Genomic DNA, 19,145 nt, shown 5'->3' on the forward strand with positions numbered 1-19,145 from the left:
TTTTGTTTTCATTGCTGCGATACTTTTACTCATTTGAACGTGTGCTTGAAAACCTCCAACTTGGCTGGAAATCACACATTTTTCCCACGTTTTTGTGATGGAACCTTCCGGAATCTGCAGGAATCCACAAAATTCCTACCATCCAGCATTGTCTCATCTATTGGGGGATCCATGCAAGTCACACCTCCCTGGACTCCCTCGGGTGTCTAGTTTTCAGAAATGTCTGGGTTTGGTACGTTTCCCTAGATGTCTGCTGAGCCCAGGACCAAACACGCAGGTGCCCCCGCAAAAACAGGAAGTTTTGGTTTTGAGTCCAGATAGTGTTTTGGGGCATTTTCTTTCGCGGGCAATAGGCCTACTCACAAAAGTGAGGTACCATTTTTATCGGGAGACTTAGTGAAACGCTGGGTGGGAGGAAATTTGTGGCTCCTCTAAGATTCCTGAACTTTCTGTTACGGAAATGAGAGGAAAAAGTGTTTTTGGGGCAAATGTTGAGGTTTGCAAAGGATTCTGGGTAACAGAACCTGGTCAGAGCCCCAAAAGTCACCCCATCTTGGATTCCCCTAGGTGTCTAGTTTTCAAAACTGCGCAGGTTTGCTAGGTTTCCCTAAGTGCCGGCTGAGCTAGCGGCCAAAATCCACACCTAGGCACTTTGCAAAAAACAGCTCTGTTTTCTTTGTGAAATTGTGATGTGTCCACGTTGTGTTTTGGGGCATTTCCTGTCGCGGGCGCTAGGCCTACCCACACAAGTGAGGTACCATTTTTATTGGGAGACTTGGGGAAACACTGATTGGAAGTAAATTTGTGGCTCCTCTCAGATGCCAGAACTTTCTGTCACCGAAATGAGAGGAAAAAGTGTTTTTTTTGGCCAAATTATGAGGTTTGCAAAGGATTCTAGGTAACAGAACCTGGTCAGAGCCCCACAAGTCACCCCATCTTGGATTCCCCTAGGTGTCTAGTTTTCAAAACTGCGCAGGTTTGCTGGGCTTACCCAGATGCCGGCTGAGCTAGAGGCCATAACCTACAGGTAGGCACTTTGTAAAAAAACAGCTCTGTTTTCTTTGTGAAATTGTGATGTGTCCACGTTGTGTTTTGGGGCATTTCCTGTCGCGGGCGCTAGGCCTACCCACACAAGTGAGGTACCATTTTTATCGGGAGACTTGGAGAAACGCTGATTGGAAGTAAATTTGTGGCTCCTCTCAGATTCAAGAACTTTCTGTTACCGAAATGAGAGGAAAAAGTGTTTTTTTGGCCAAATTTTGAGGTTTGCAAAGGATTCTGGGTAATAGAACCTGGTCAGAGCCCCACAAGTCTCCCCATCTTAGATTACCCTAGGTGTCTAGTTTTCAAAACTGTGCAAGTTTGTTAGGTTTCCATAGGTGCCAGCTGAGCTAAAGGCCATAATCCACAGCTAGGCACTTTGTAAAAAACAGCTCTGTTTTCTTTGTGAAAATGTGATGTGTCCACGTTGTGTTTTGCTTTCGCGGGCGCTAGGCCTACCCACGCAAGTGAGGTACCATTTTTATTGGGAGACATAGGGGAACACAGAATAGCAAAACAAGTGTAATTGCCCCTTGTCTTTCTCCACATTTGTTCCTTCCAAATGTAAGGCAGTGTGTAAAAAAGATGTCTATTTGAGAAATGCCCTGCAATTCACATGCTAGTATGGGCACCCTGAAATTCAGAGATGTGCAAATAACCACTGCTTCTCAACACCTTATCTTGTGGCCATTTTGGAAATACAAAGGTTTTCTTGATACCTATTTTTCACTTTTTATATTTCAGCAAATTAATTGCTGTATACGCGGTATAGAATGAAAACCCATTGCAAGGTGCAACTCATTTATTGGGTCTGGGTACCTAGGTATCTTGATGAACCTACAAGCCCTATATATCCCCGCAACCAGAAGAGTCCAGCAGACGTAACAGTATATTGCTTTAAAAAATGTGACATAGCAGTACAAAGTTACAGAGTAAAACGTGGAGAAAAATGGCTGTTTTTTTCACCTCTATTTCAATATTTCTTTATTTCAGCTGTTATTTTCTGTAGGAAATACTTGTAGGATCTACACAAATGACCCCTTGCTGAATTCAGAATCTGGTCTACTTATCAGAAATGTTTAGCTGTCTGGGATCAAGCATTGGTTTCTCCCCCATTTCGCCGACTAACTGGAAGGAGGCTGAAAACACAAAAAATATTAAAAATGGGGTATGTCCCAGTAAAATGTCAAAATTGTGTCGAAAAATTGGGTTTTCTAATTCAAGCTGCCTGTTCCTGAAAGCTAAGAAGATGGTGATCTTACCACCGCAAACCTATTGTTGATGCCATTTTCAGGGAAAAAACTACGAGCCGCCTTCTGCAGCCCTTTTTTCCCATTTGTTTTTTTAAAAACGAAATTTTCGCTGTATTTTGGCTAATTTCTTGGTATCCTTCAGGGGAACCCACAAAGTCAGGGTACCTCTGAAATTCCTAGGATGTTGGAAAAAAGGACGCAAATTTGGCGTGGATAGCTTATGTGAACAAAAAGTTATGAGGGCCTAAGCGAGAACTGCCCCAAATAGCCAAAAAAAAGGCTCAGCACAGGAGGGAAAAGGCCTGGCAGCGAAGGGGTTAAAAGCGCCTTATTGTTCGACTTGTTAAAAGAAACCTGTTCGGTGGAATGCTGAGAAATAGATAAGGGAGGGCCACAGATGAAACTTAATAGACCATAGAAATATTGTATGTTCTTTGGTAAAAGGGTCTAGGATAGTTTCCTGTAAAATAAAGCATCGCAAATAGATAAATGATATCTGAGTAGGTTTTGAAATTTACATTTAAAGGCATGCAGGCTTGAAAATAATGCATATTTATCTCGTTTGACACTAACCACCCTTCATCAAGTTTGTCTAAATTAAAATTCAGTGAAGGACATGCAAGGATAGCACATTAGACAACAGTCTGTTAAGGGCTTTAAACGTTAACCCGAAGCAATTAAACAATTTTAGGAATAGCGCCGTCTATCGTAGCTCGTTGCTTACAGAAGTTAATAACCTATCACGTTCATATTCATTAATTTTGACAAACCATCTGACATGGAGCATTTATTTTAAAAAAGTGCTAAATGTGAATTTAGCAGTTTCTGCGAGAATGACAAAAATGCCCCAATCTATATTCACAAAACATGCACACATCATTACTCAGAAGTCAATAAAAGTATTCTTAAAAAGCATTCAGTTACATTTAAAAATAAGTATATATCGACCACCTGTGCACATATTTAGATTCAAGCACTGGGATCAGTCAGTACAGATCCGTAGATCAGTTTACATGTATTTCTTTGTAATTAATGTGGCATTTATACAAAGAGGTAGAGAAGCTTTTCACATGAAACAACAGACTAGAGAATATCACTTGGAGGCTAGTCCAACAGTGCTGATGTGACTATATGTGATAAATAAGGGATAAAGTAACCCCTGCTGTAGAGGCGGAATCAAGATGGCGGCTGGTGCGGACGCTTGAATCGGAGCTCCACAGAGGCCCCAGGGTTTTTAACCTGCCCCGGCACCTGACGCGGAACAAAACGTGCAGTGCGTCAAGCGCAGTCAAGCTGCGCCCGGTGCCACGGAGATAAAGCGACTGTTGCGGCCTGGAGAGCCTTGAGGGCTGGGTCCTCTCTGTGACACTTCAGATCGGGAGGGGAGTGGCCATTTAGGAGCAAACACTTCAGGCAGTGAGTGACGGATTGCTGCCGGGCCTGCGGTGGTGAGGTGGGCACTCACCCGGGGGCTTGGTGATGCTGGCGGTGCCAGCGGAATTGGCTTGGAACCAGGCAGCCATGAGCTGATATCGCAGGCTCCAGTCCCGAGTTGCGGGAGCAGGGTGACACCTGCCGATGCACGTGTGCGGTGGCTGCGGAGAGCGGCAACGGAGAACTTTGGAACTTTGGAGCACTTTGTTGCGGCAATCCTGAGACACCGTAATAGCACCAGGTGAACTGTACTGGAGGGCCCCCCTGTGGCACTTTTTATCTGGCATAACACACTGGCGGTGAATCCCTGGCATGCACTGGGGCAGAGGGGTCTCCTGGCAGGCCCCCTACCTACCTGAAACTTGAATTATACTCTCACAAAGATGGCCCCTAACATAAGGAGGTCTCTCTACAATGGGCCTCAACCTACAGACGAGACAGCGAACTGAGGCCTGGGCTCGTGGTGCGATGACCTAGTCACGGCCCTCTACAGTCTCGCAGGTGCTCCTGGCCATCTCCTGTTACTTTGGTGGATAGGTATTGATTCCTGGAGCGCTGCAATGAAAGGTAAAGTTAAAGGCTCCAAAGATGCTGGACACGAACCAGACCAACCCCTTGGAGATGGAGGCACACTGGAAACCCTAGTGGAATTGGACACTACGCTTAAATCGCATTCCGCCCAGTTTGACAGAGTACTCCAAGCCGTTCTAGATACGAGAACATCGCTGGAAGCTCGGATCAACGCAATAGGCATAGAGGTCAATTTACGCAGAGTGGATCATCACAACTTGCCGGAACGAGTGGAGGGAACTGAGAACTTGTTTGCTACCTTTCGCCATATGGTACAAGACCTACAGGCCCAGATGACACAGGTGAGAATGGAGATGACTTCTCTGCACAAGCGGGCAGAGGATGCTGAGGGGAGATCTCGCCGCAATAACATTAGACTGTGGGATTTCCTGAACGGGTGGAGGGGCCTAATGTGGAACAATGGTTGATCGATATTGTTTTGAGCGGCAACCCCTCAAAGTTCTTTTCCGTTGAAAGGGCCCACAGAGTGCGCGGCAGGCCCCGCGCCCGGGTGCACCTCCACGACCTATAATCGCCCGTCTTCTTAATTTCAGGGACTGGGATTCAAATCTGCAACTCTCCCACTCTCATGGCTCATGGCGTCACGACAATGTGGAGAAATCAGCCTACCTGGACTTCACCGCTGAAGTGCAGAAACAGCGTAATTCCTTTGTTAAAGTGCCACAAAGTTTACGAGAGCTGAATTATAAATATGCATTGTTATTCTCTGCAAAACTCTGGGTGATTGACGGAGAGGCGACACAAATCTTTAACTGGTTACACTCCAAGGAACTAATGCACCCATTTCAGGCATCCTGAGAAGGGGCCACCTGGCTTGCTCTGCTTGGTACAAGATGCAAACGAAAGCCCAGCAGAACGAGGCCATCTCGAGCCCAGGCAGCTAAGGAGTGAGAGAAGGCATTAATAGAGGCATTGCAGCAGTTTAATGACCCCTTTTCTGCTCTGGCTGACAATCCTCCAGTTTCTCCTGATACGTACACAGGAACCCTGCCGCCCTCCTGTGGCTCGCTTGAAGAAGAAGGCCCGACATTGACTCCGCACATGGCAGATGACCTTTGATAAAACTGACATCCTGTGGACTAATGAAGTTGATGCAGGTTGAAGATACCTGCAGAACTGGGTCTTACATCGCCTAGGTTGCACGACCTCATCGGGTCCTGGGTTTGGCCAAGTTATGTTTCCCCGGGGCCTACAACGCGGGAATCCGCTTCACTCACAGTTTGCATCGCCCCTCCCGAGGACAGGGAGCGGTAGGCCCAGTGCCTTGACCGAAGGGACACATGTATATTGCAGTTTTTTATGCACTGTTGGAATGTTTAGGCATTCTGGCAGGATACTTGTTGTAGATCAAGCCTGGGCTCGGGGAGTTGTTTCTCTTGTTCTTATCGTTTTTAAGTGCTTGGTGGTCAGGAGAGATGCGGACTGGAGTAGGGTTCTGGGGGCTTGGGGAGGGGGTGGGCGGGGCGTGGAAAACTACTGATTGACTTCATGGCTACAGAATATGATATGTTAACCTGGAACATCCAGGACATGGGCCATCCCATCAAAAGGTACAGGGTGTATTCCTACCTTAGGCGACGTCGGACACATTTCACCTGTCTGCAGGAAACACACTTAATGCAGGGGGAATTACTTAAGCTCAGCCTTCGCTGGAGGGGCCAAATTTATGGCACGGGATGCTCAGCACACGCTAGGGTTACATTAATTTGGATAGCACCGGAAGTACCCTTTGTTAAAGCCAGGGCACACACAGATCGCAAAGGGAGGTATGTTGAGTTGGAGGGCCACTTAAATGGTCGTCCCATCATGCTGGCATCGATCTATGGTCCCAACACCACACAAAGGGCCTGAATGAGTTGTCCCTGACTTTGTTACATGATCCGAGTGCTCCTAGTCTTTGGGGAGGAGACTTTGACTTATACAATACACCACTCTAGATCGTTCGACCCCTCCTTTACCGAATATCTCTGGCCTACAGGCTACTAAACATTTCCAGCAGTGGTCCCATTCCATGCGTTTACATGTTATCTTGCGGTTACACCATCCCGAGGACAGGGAATACTCTTATTATGCACCAGGCTACCAAATACATACAAGATTGGAGTACATCTCCTGTGACTCACTCTTGTGGTCCTCTATCCACAGTTCTGTATACTTGGGCAGGAATTTATCTGACCATAACCCCCTTAGGGTTACTTTTGAGTGGGGTAAACCCAGACCGACAACTCCATTGTGGAGGCTGTGGGTGGAGGCCCTACAGGATGTGGCATACAGAACTAAGATAGGCACTACTATCGCAGAGTGATTGGTAGGTGACCCCAGAGTAGAGTGGGATAGGATGAAGGTGGTTGTTCGGGGCCACTGAATGGCCACCTCCTGGGGAGTGAAATCTACCCTCATGTGTAGTATATTAAATCTTGAACAGGAAATACGTTGGCTGGAAAAGGAGGCTATATCTGACCACTTAGCACACCTGTTGTTGACGGCCCAATGCTGTCAACACTGAGAAGAGTTGTGTAGACTTGGAAAGGTAGATTATAAGACATATTTGACTCGGCAACATAGAGATGGGGACAAGCTGGGCCGCATGTTGTCCTGGTTGCTGCATTCAGAGGTGCCCCGAATGGTAGTGGGAGAGATTCGGAATGATAGGGGGGAGGTGGTCAATACCCAAGAGGCAATTAATGAAACCTTCACACAGTACTACCAAACGCTATATGCGGCACCGCCGGCCCCAGCTGCTTTTCACAGTTACTCAATACTGCAAGACCTTCCCTTACCCACCCTGATGCAGCAACAAAGGCAGGACTTAGAGCTTCCGCTACAACTGGATGAAGTGCAACTGGCAATTCAACAAATGGCCAGAGGAAAGACCGAATTTATTTACGGGAGACGGATGGTGCCCTCTCCAAGTTGTTTGCTCTGGTGGACCAATTCAGTGAGGTAACCGGCCTTAAGGTGAACTGGGACAAATCATGTGTGTGCCCCCTTTGTGGGACAAGTGACATACCAAGCCAGCCGGCAGGTAGTGGGCTACTTGTATGGGCCACAGGGACCTTCCGCTATCTAGGGATCAATGTGTATCACCTGGAGATCGACCTAGTGGAATGCAATTATAGCAGGGCATTGACTTCCATTTGGCAGTCTTTACCCTTCTGGATGCGACTGCCCCTCTCCCCTTTGGGTAGAGCGGCTATTGCCAAAATGTTGATACTGCCCAGTTGACTTTATTCGTTCATGGCATTACCGATCTCGCACAGAAGAGCCTTCTATAAAGCTGCGCGTAGTCTACTGATAGCAATTATATGGGGCTCTGGACGCAAGAAGGTGTCCCTGGATGTACTCCAGTGCCCTTTGCTTGAGGTTGACATGGCGTTACTGGACATAGAACAGTATTATGCAGCAGCACAACTGCAATGGATGATGTCCTGGTTGACTGGAGATCAGACAATAGAGGGAATTATGGTACGGTATACTGTAGGGGAAGGAGGGACGCTCAGATGGCTTTTTGCACAGGATAGGGGCAATGCAGGTTTATGGCTGCTACTGCATACAGTAAAGACAGCCTGGATTCAATATATTCATCCCAGACGACCACCACTCCCCTACTCCCCTAAACTCCCAATATGGGACATACCTCGGTTACGAGACCTCACTCAGAGGTATGATTTTCATGTATGGAAGGAGGCTGGGCTACTTTACATAGGTAAACTTTATGAGGAGGGGCGACTGCGTTCATTCACTGCCTTAAGCAAAACATTTAATTTGGATCTGGGGCAGTTTCTCGCACACGCAGCTCTGCAAGCAGTCATAGAGTCTGGAGGGTGGGCTCTCTGGAACCTGTAACACACCATGGACTCCATTATATGTTAACACGAGGAAGGGAGAGAAGGGCAGTTTCTAATCTATACACACTATTGAGGGGGACTCAGGACATGTCACATCCCTGTAACAAAGCCCGGTGGGACAATTGTTTGAGAATTGACATAACCGAACAACAATTGAGAATGACGCTTTGACGTGCAAGGTATATTTCCCGTTATGCCCGAATGAAATATACACACTTTAACTATGTCCATCAAACTTATTTGACGCCCCATCGCCTTCATGGCATATTTCCGGGAACTTCTCCGTTATGCCCGATGTGTGGCCATGATGAAGCCACTTTCCTACATGTGACATGGGAGTGTCCGACCATATGCAGCACATAGACTCATATCACACAACATGTATCAGATATTATAGATGTGCACCTCCCTTTGGACCCACTCCTTTTGTCTACTGGGGATAACTAAGAGGAACAAACAGACCAAACATTATCTAAAATTTGTGGCCCTCGCATTTGTGCCTTTTAAATGATTTATTGCAATGTCATGGAAGGTGCCTCCGCCTCCCAATGTCAAAGACTGGCTAGGGGCTGTGCTCCACTGGGCTTCAGCCGAAGCTAGTGCATTGGAGCAGGACAGACATACCCAAGGTGGGGGTGGAGGTGTAACACTATGGGACACCTACTTAGCGAAACTGGAAGACAAACTGACCCCCAAGGGAGAATGAAAACGCCAGCCCAACCTGAGCATCCCATCCGGCAACGAGCACACCCATTACACAAACCGCCGCTACACAATAGATTCACATGATCAACAGAGTACGGATGATCTCTCTCTCTCTCTGTCCTCCTCCATTTGAATATTATACACTTCCCCAGGTGGCTTTCCATCTGTCACCTGTCCTTTTGGATCGTTAAGGGATTGTGGTAGCCAATCACCCTGTATGCTCACGGTAGATGCACTCTGACCATGGTATGGGGGGTGCAGATCCTGAACTGCCCTCCTCTCGTTCCCCCTGGCTCCTCTGCCTGCACTCTGGGATCAGACCCCCAAAGAAGGGCTGGCTAGGGTTGCTTTCTGTCCTACCCCACACACACCAATCACGTTTCATAGTTTTTTGTTTTTTCCTTTTCCCATCACCCAATTGGGTTTTCTTTACCACACACTCCCTTCAAAAGGGCCTTATAATACATGACGCCGTCTGACTGTAGCGCGCATGAGGATAGATGGCTGGGGACAATGGAATATGGCAGAGCTGACTCAACGGACGGATATTCACACTTCAGTTACAACACAGTTCTATCATCCTAATAATTATTTCTGTAACAAATGCATTTGATTTGCGATGCCAATGACCAGTAGATATACAATGTTATTTCTCCTACCGCAGCTAAGAAACTGCATCTTGAGATGTATTCTGTGTACTGGCACAATTGTTACCGAGTTGTGGCCCTGTGCTGTTTGAAAACAATAAAAATATTTCACACAAAAAAAAGTAACCCCTGCTGTATATAATAAGGATATTGCAAGTCACCCAGGTTTTCCATAACCATTTAGAGAAACAAGGCCGAGTTCCTTTATAGGGTTATGGAACTCTGAGGTGACTTGCAATATCCATTATTATGTATGCCAGGAGATACTTTATCCTATATATCACATGGTCACCTTTCCTACAAACAACTTAAAACCTTGATGCATAGCTCTTTCATATGAAAGATCTTGCTTGTCTGCAAGCATGAAGAATAAAAATAAAACCTCTACTGCAAAATTAAATACATCAAAATCCTATTAGATATTTTTTGCAAGCAGATATTACACACAGTTCAATACAAGTCATAGAAGGAAGATAAATGACACCAGCATTAGGATGGCATGTGATCTGCTGCAGGCGGAGGTGGGCCTCTGAGCCCCAGCAGGATGGTGGGCAGCACAACTAACATTAAATGAACTCCTCGGCCTCCTATTTAAAACACCTTAGTTCAGAAGATCTTACAACTCAAACCACAAAACCACAGGTGAGCTTCTCTGCTAAAATGATCTCAGCAATTACCAGTAACAGCATTGCTGCACATGCAAAGTACCTCACAATTAACATCTAGCTCTAGAGCATGGTTTTCCATCTTGGGGCTTGAAAGCCGAATACTATCTTCTTGCTTTTGTGTTGTGCAGATCACAAGTAATAGCTTATGATCACTTATTGATAGCAATCAATTTAAGAAGAACTGTTTAGAAAATTGAAAATAATTGTACATGCCATACAGTGTAGGGAAAAGAGAAAGTTCTGTTTGCCCAGCCCTCCATTGCTATTAGCCATAAATAATGGTATTTTAGAACACTGGTTTGTTTGATGATGTCTGCTTCGGTTTTGAGCTGTATTGTGACTTCATTCACTGGACAGCCCCTGTGAGAAAATAGATGATGAATTGGAGTAGATGGTAGTTTTCCACAAGCGCTATTGTCATTATTCTTGTTAACTCTAGTAAAGGTTTCATTAATTTAAACCTAAGCTCAATGCCTATGGCACAGAGCAGGCAGGTGTTGTGGGAACATCAGCATATCCAAGAGCTCAATTACAGCAAGGTGCTGTTTCTTGCAACATGCAGACTTATGTGGGTATATTCATTACATCCTTGAATATCCAGTTTGCAATAATCAATGCTTGTTAAATGTCTCATTTATTATAACCAATGCTCGTTGATTATACACATTGTCTTCCACCTGCTAACCACGTGCCAACTATAACTGCCAAAACATGTGCTCTTCACAATGTGATCTGTATTGAACATCTGCCACCATCTAGAGGATAATTGTTCATTTGCTTAACAAGCAACCAACTGCCTTTCCACCTGCTCCAACTATAACTGCCAAAACATGTGCTCTTCACAATGTGATCTGTATTGAACATGTGCCACAATCAGGAGGATAATTGCTCATTTCCTTAACAAGCAATCAACTGCCAAAAAACACATGTGCACATTTACCTCTTTAAGGATGCATGTGAGTCTCAGGCCTTGCTTGGCTTCATATCTATTGCTCTGCTCACCTGTTTCCAGTCAACTCACGTTCCTTGTCATCCAGCCTGCTTCCAGTGGAGTTCCAGTGCAAGTCAAGTTCCTTGGCCTCTAGCCTGCCTCCAGTCTAGTTACAATGCTCCTCTTTCTCCGACAAGCTTTCAATCATGTTCCAGATTTTTTTCATCCTACGGGCAGCCTCCTTTGGAGTCCCAGCTCTCCTCTTTTGTCTTCTGCCTATGTTCCTGTATTTCCTGTAAAAAAGAGAAAATAAGAAATGTGAAAAAACCCAGTTTTTGATTCTTCTGAAATTTTCAAGCAAGTAACTTTCAAGGGTAAGAAAGATTAATCGCTAAAATGAAACAAAAAAAGAGCTCTTTCTTTTAAATAATTTATGACAATAAGATTGAGTGTGATTTATTGTTGGAGTGGGAATCCAATATGCTGCTAAACAGATATTATGGAAAGACATATTTCAAGCTCTTCCCTGAGAATTAGGAGATCGGAAATAGAGCAAGTTTAACAAAACTGTTCTTGGCAAGAGATTACGCCAGAGCACAAGGAAACCTTTTAGTCAAGTTGATTGTTTTTGACCCCACTCATTGCTTCAGAGACTCTAAAAGTATTGTCAAAAGAGGGTGAGACTTGTTCAGACTTCTAGAAACGTATGCACACTGTGTGAACAATAATTGGAATTTTACAATAGTTTATGCAAAGTCAATGTATTAATGAAGTTTTTTGCTACCCAGAATCCTAAAAACCAAGGACCCAGTATTTTGCAAAATAACAAGTACTGACGCCCAACATGACATGCAGTCCAGGGCCCAGTAGTCTGATTCTACAGTTCACAAAGCACAAACTGATATTTTCTCTTCCCAAAACCCCCTTCACCTTGAGGACTTGCAAGAGGGCAATGCACTCTTCATTGCGGTCACATTAGTCCTCACCGAGATTGGGGAATAGTCAGCACCCCATCAGAACACCTGGATTTCAGGTGAGTGGTTTGCAAAGAACAGCAGGCTTATTGTAAGAAAATGTGTAAAGCATTCAAGTACCAAAATCGTTAAAATGTTGTAAACACAAGATAATCAAAACCCACTCCAATGTCCAAAGACAGACAATAAGGTAAAGAACATATTGACACCCCACTGACAGAAATCCAATATGGGGGGCTGGAGCTATGAATATATAAAGTTTTAAATAAAAATAGGACCAACTAGTGTAAAGCACTTACCACAGGCACTAGACTGGTACCTAGGCACAAGTTAAGACTGACTGCAATGGAGTGCAGGTCAGGTACAGGGATCAGGGTTATCCCAGTGGAAAAGTTTACCTCCCAGCATCACCAACATTCAGTGAATGCAGGAACTGGGGTGACACCTAGAAAAATGGCTCAATGTTGATGCGTTCCGTGCACTGAAATTGAGCCTTGGCAAAGCTGTTGGTTTAGGTAAAAAAAACTCAGGTGTGAGAAGATCAATTTCCCATGCCGTGGAGGTCTCTGGTATTGATCAGGTCTCTTTGGACTGCAGCATTGATGAAGCTGTGGGATGGAACCCAAGCATCTTAAGTCTTGTGTTTTAGTGTTAGGCAGGAGTACATCAACCAAGGTTACCAGGATCTCAGGAACTGTGCTTGTAGGTCAGGACTCCCTCCAAAATACACCACCAGCATGATCTAGGGCAGGCGCAGAGGAAACTGACCCTTGAAGCCCACTTATTTGTCCTGGGTACAGGTGGGAGCATGTCCAGCACTTAGGGTTCTCATCACAGGTCTCAACAACAGATAAAGTCTTTCATCCGTCTTTCACAGGTCCAGCAGTGTTCTGAAGCGAGTGCCTAAGGGTGCCACATTAATGTCTGTGGGCCAGAGAAACAAAGGATACAGCAGGCAAGTAGTTAGCTACATCTGCCCGTGACAACGTAGAGCTGTTTCTTTGAAGTTATGAAAGTTCCTGGTCACTGCCCAAATGGTCATTCTGTCAGAAGAACATAACACATCCCTCAAACAGAAGACCTTTTTCTTAGCCTGGGGAGCAAGTTCACACCTCATCACGGAGAAGATTAGCTCCTAGATGACAGTTGGATGATCATGCAAATAGGCTTCTATGGGGTTTAGGTAGGTAAAAGGTGACTTTATAAAAGTACCTTTAGTAAAGTATTTTGTGCAAATGCGACTTTACCAATGGATTTGGCTTTCACAAAATATTTTATAAAGTCCAAGAATGAACTGTGTAGGTGGTTCTGAAGAAGATATAACCATGCTACAGTGAACATAGCTTTTGGGGAATTGTCACTGTAAGGTCAGTAAGTGGTGACTTATTAATATTTAAAAGGAAGGATATAGGCCTGTAAAAAGGGGTTATTTGACAGGTTAAAATTTCAGTTTTAAGCTACACAAAAAGGCAATGGGGTAGGCCCACAGTCATGTTTTGCACTGGATACACCTTGCACCATATATAAGGGGCTTATAGGTCAATGAATTTGTTGTTAACCAATTCAAATTGTTTTAAGGGGTCAGTCTACATACACTGGGCACTGGATAGCAGTGTGTCAGTGTGTAGAGTTCAAAAACCATTAAAAAAAACTAACAAAAATTGGGCATGATCATGGACATCACCATGCAAAATGTTGGGGTGTCCCCCCTTTTAGTAGGTACTGGTCACTGGTCTGTAGTAAAACGTAGAAATGTGAATATCTCCACCACTTTTTTTCCACTAAAATATCAAGAAAATAATTTGTATGAAGGACCAAACAAATGTTTTTTCAAACATCTAATTGTAATACAAGCTTGAATGATCACCAGACGTGTGCCACATACTTTGCCTCACACAAGACAGACATAATCAAAGTCCATAAAGAAAGATTAACCCCACATCTAGTGAAGCAGATTTCTTGAACTTGATCGAACTTTAGCATTTCTTACCTTTGAAACATCTTCTGAGTTGGGCAAACTTCTCAAAATTGATAGAATGTATACCTGAGCACAGGAAATACATAAAAAATATCAATAACTATATACTCCAAAAGATTAAAGAATGTATGCCTTGCAAAATTACACTTTTTGAGTTGTTTCCTTTGGAGTTACAAAAAAACACACAGAATACTTTGGAAATGGATAGGCATTAAAAATCAGATCAAATTAAATCAGAAGATCCTATCAGTTTCTGTTACTGAAATTAAAATTATCATAAACATTCTGAGAATGATTAAACTTTTTTCTGTGAGTGTCAGAACCCCTTTCAGAGGGCCACAGTGCAAGCAGGGGTTACTGGGCCCAACTATAGGACTTGATGCATTTTACTCCTGTTGTACCAGATACCAACCTACTACTGAGCAACTGGGTCAAGTACACCTTCTGCACTTGACTCAGTAGTAATGTGGTCAAGGAGTCCAAGGCTCTATTGGGGAGCGGTGTGGATACAGGAAAGTGAATACAGGTTCGCAACTCAAAATGCGTGCAGCAGCAATAAATCACTGTCTAGCTAACATTTTTATGAAATGAGGAATATTTTATTTTCCATCATTACCAGCACAAAGGAAAAATACAACATTCACAAACAACTACACAATCCAGCTAAGGTCAGGGCTCTAGTATTTCCTTTGTGGTTCCCTGTCCCACTTCATCTTCACTTTAGCAAAAGTGGTAATTCCCAATTCAGTATTGGCAACATCCAGGGTATGCCCCACTAGAAGTCTGTGTCATGAGATCCCGCTTTGATTTTTAAAGCCATCACTGCAGCTCTAATTAGCAGTAAGTTCACCTGGTAATGGATCCAAGTGAGTTCACTGTTCACGGCCCAAGTGGGTTGCACTGGGGATCCGAGAGTCTTTAAACCTGGTTGCGCCTCCGCAATGACTGGAAGTTGTTGAGTCTCTTCTGCATGGGGTAAGTCTGTGGTTCCTTCTTGTGAAGGCGGGGAATGGTTGATACTTCCCTCCTGGTGTTAATCCTTCAGTCTCGGGCTGGTGTGCATGGTGCACAGTGGCCTCACTCCTCTCAGTGATGACTAAAACCAAGTCACAGGACTTGTTAGTCCCAGTGACCCAATCAGCATGTGGAGTCTCGTATCCTCAAAGTACAGAGGCCCAATGGGAAGTCCTCTGCAATGTCTTGTTCCATCATACCAGGTCACTGCCCACTACCAAACACAAGCTACGTCCCTTAGGGCATGGCAGTCTTACCACGGAACCTTCTCCTGCCACACAGGGTTGCTGTTCTCCCACTAAGCACGGGCTCCAGTCCAGTCGGTGGAGCAAAGCACATGGCTCAATTCACAGCAGCTCCTCTGTGGCATACAAGAGTCACTGACTTCAGTCTGAACACCAACAATTACCCGATCAGTGCAACACCATCTCCCAACACCTTGCAAACGGAGTTCACTGGACAGGGTTCCCCAATGGACCTCGTATGCTTAAGCGCTCGCTTCTTCAGAGGGCACACTGGTCTTGGCAAGCATACAGGTGCTGGTGCTCCAGGCTCCAGGGCAGGTGGTCTTGAATTCCCTGAGTGATGTCACCTCACCCAACAGGTAGACTAGCAAGCTTTGTCCCCCCAGTCCTGGTCACAGACAGAAGTCTTGAGAAGCTTCCCTTCCTCACACAGACCATCTGGCTGCTTGGCAGATGACAGTTTTTGGGGTCTCAATCTCACCAAATATTGTCAATTTCAGAGACCAAATATGATTTAGGGTCTGAGTTTTGAAGTTTATGTTGAGAGTGTGCTTCTTTTGACGTGAAAACTCTTCTGCCCTCTACTTCCTCTTGCAAGTAGTCTGTCACAGCAGGAGCGACCCCCAAAGCTGATATCTCCCAAACACAGGCCATGGGAGTGGCCACAGTTAACACCCGGATGTCAGTCACAGAGGTATATGTATCAAAAGGCTAGCCCAGTGCCACAGCAATACTCTTTATGATTCTCTCATCAGCCCCATCTCTTTCCTGAGATGCACCCAGACTCCTTCCTTGTGACCTTGCACTGAATCAATGAACACCCTTTGAACTGAACAGGTTCTCCCCTCTCCAGTATGTGTCCCATCCAGCTTAGAGGAATGCAACAATACATAGGGGGTCATTACAACATTGGCAGTAAAAGCCGCTTACCGCCGTGCAGAAGACCGCCAATACACCGCCGCGGCCGCGGAATTCCGCCACAGCTATTATGACACACATCTCGGAATCCGGCGAAATTCAGACACCCACACAAATCCGCCACACCAAAGGTCAGTGATAAACTGGCGAAAACAATTCCTCCACCATCACGCCAACAGAAACACGGCCATGCTATCACGACCCACGAATCCACGTGGCGGTCTTTCAACCGCGGTATTCCATTGGCGGTACACACCGCCGCGCTCAAAATACACACACATCTCCAAAACACCGCCACATTGGACAATTCAAAATACACACACCTGATACACATAAAAACACCAGTCCCACACACCCAACACAATATAAAACACACACCCACATCACCCACAAACCCCTACAACCAGAAATTTTGAGGAAGCTGAGAGACAGAGAGCACAGCAATTGAGAACCCCACCTCACAGAGGCACACAACACCATCACCCATACAACATTCCACGCACAAAACACCACACACCATTACACATCCACCACCCCACACATCACCCACACCACCCCACGTCACGCCAAAGACACCCCAGGTTTTCCGAGGAGGAGCTCAGGGTCATGGTGGAGGAAATCCCTCGGGTAGAGCCACAGCTATTTGGATCACAGGTGCAGCACACCTCCATAGCCAGGAAGATGTAGCTATGGTGCAGAATCGTGGACAGGGTCAACGCTGTGGGACAGCTTCCAAGAAATCGGGAGGACATCAGGAAGAGGTGGAACGACCTACAGGGAAGGTGCGTTCTGTGGTCTCCAGGCACAACATCGCGGTACAGCGGACTGGCGGTGGACCCCCACCTCCTCCCCCACAACTAACAACATGGGAGGAGCAAGTCTTGACCATCATGCATCCAGAGGGCCTCGGAGGAGTCGGTGGAGGAATGGACACTGGTAAGTCAAATCTTAACTATCATATCCCCCACCCTACCTGCATGCTATCACACCCCCACCCTCACCCTCACCCCCTCCCCTATCACTACAACTCCTCCCTAATGTACTAATAACAAAAACCACACAGCCCAACACCAAGCCCTGCATGACACAACTAAGCATGGTCACCCCTCACTAAAGCATGCTCACTGCACATACCCATAACAACACCCTAACCATCATCACACAAACCCCCACACAGGAATGCTTGCACTGGGGTACACGCACACCCACCCATTGCACACCATGACACACACACATGCAATAATCATGCTCTTATACCCCTGCAGGACCACTACGGAATGTCACCACACAGGAGGGTCCAGACATCTCCACTCCACCCACAGAAGAGGCCCACAGTGACAACAGCAGCTCTGGCCAACTGGATCCAGATGACCAGCCCGGACCATTGTGGGCCTCGGGACAGTCGGTTCCCCTCGCACAGGCACAGCCCAACACTGACCTTCCACCCTCTGGTAACACCAGCACAGCACCCACCCAGCGGGCCCATACCTCCGTACCCAGGACATATCAATCAGCGGTGTGTCCACCACGACAGGGAACCCAGGCTAAACCACCACCCCAACAACAACAGGGACCTGGGGGCAGTGGTAGTGGGCACACTGTCCAGGGGACGGAGGAACAGGAACACAGGGGAACTGGGAGGGCTGCTGTGCGACAGGGGGCGGACAGGCCAAGGGAACCCACTCTCCACGAGGCCCTCTCCTCCATCATGGGAGCATACCACCTCTCCCAGGAGACGATGGCGACGGTCCTGGCCAAGTTTCAGGAGACCCAGCGCCTGCAGGAGGAGCAGTATTTGGGGTTCGGGGAGGAGCTCAGAACCATCAGCTCTGCCCTGGGCACCATCGTAGGGGTGCTGAAGGACATACAAAAGACCATGAGGGACACCGTGGCACTCCAAGGGGCCTCTGACACTAGCATGGACGAGGAACTGCCCACCACCTCCGCCGGCACTAGTGGACAGGATGCCCCGCCACAGGACCACCACACCAGCACCCCACCCCCTGCAGACAGAGAACCACCCCGCAAGCGGTCCCTGAGATCCAGGAACAGGACAGAGCAAGATGGCAAGACACCCGCCAGAAAATGAGACCACCCTGATTGTCCTCCCACTGTCCCACTTTGTTACCCTGTCCAGATTAGAACTGCCCCAGCTCCACTTCCTATGCCCATATGGGCAAAGCACCTGTGAGACGAATAGACTGGACTCTGCCATGGACATTCCTCCACCATCCCCCATCACCATTTTACAACCCCCCTCCATTTTTGAGCACTTAAATAAACACCCTTGAAGCACAAAACAATCTGGAGTCAGTCTGTGATTTGGTAAATTTGTATTATCAATGACAGTGTCAAAATGCGTTTTCAATTGTAATGCCAACATACCTATGTCACACATCACAAGTCCATGAAGGATGCAAGCAGATGACACACGTTGGTAACCACACCTGTGAAACCGTAATGGAAAGGTACAACTCACCAAATACTGCTACTAAATGACAGACAGGATAGAGGTAGAAGTGTGAAAGTGAATGTAATAGTAAAATAAAATGTTCTCAACTGTGTGTCACTGGAAATATTGCTGTATGACTGACTCCCTGTTGTCTATGTCTTCTTCCTCAGCTTCCTCCTCATCACTGTCCACAGGCTCCACAGCTATCACAACACCGCCATCTGGACCATCCTCCTGCAGAAAAGGCACCTAGCGTCGCAAAGCAAGATTGTGAAGCATCGAGCACACAATGATGATCTGGTACACCTTATTTGGTGAGTAGAATAGGGAACCACCTGTCATATGGAGGCACCTGAACCTGGCCTTCAGGAGGCCGAAGGTGCGTTCGATCACCCTCCTAGTCCGCCCATGGGCCTCATTGTAGCGTTCCTCTGCCCTGGTCCTGG

Source organism: Pleurodeles waltl, chromosome 5 (genome assembly GCF_031143425.1).
Source record: "Pleurodeles waltl isolate 20211129_DDA chromosome 5, aPleWal1.hap1.20221129, whole genome shotgun sequence".
Lineage (NCBI taxonomy): Eukaryota > Metazoa > Chordata > Amphibia > Caudata > Salamandridae > Pleurodeles > Pleurodeles waltl.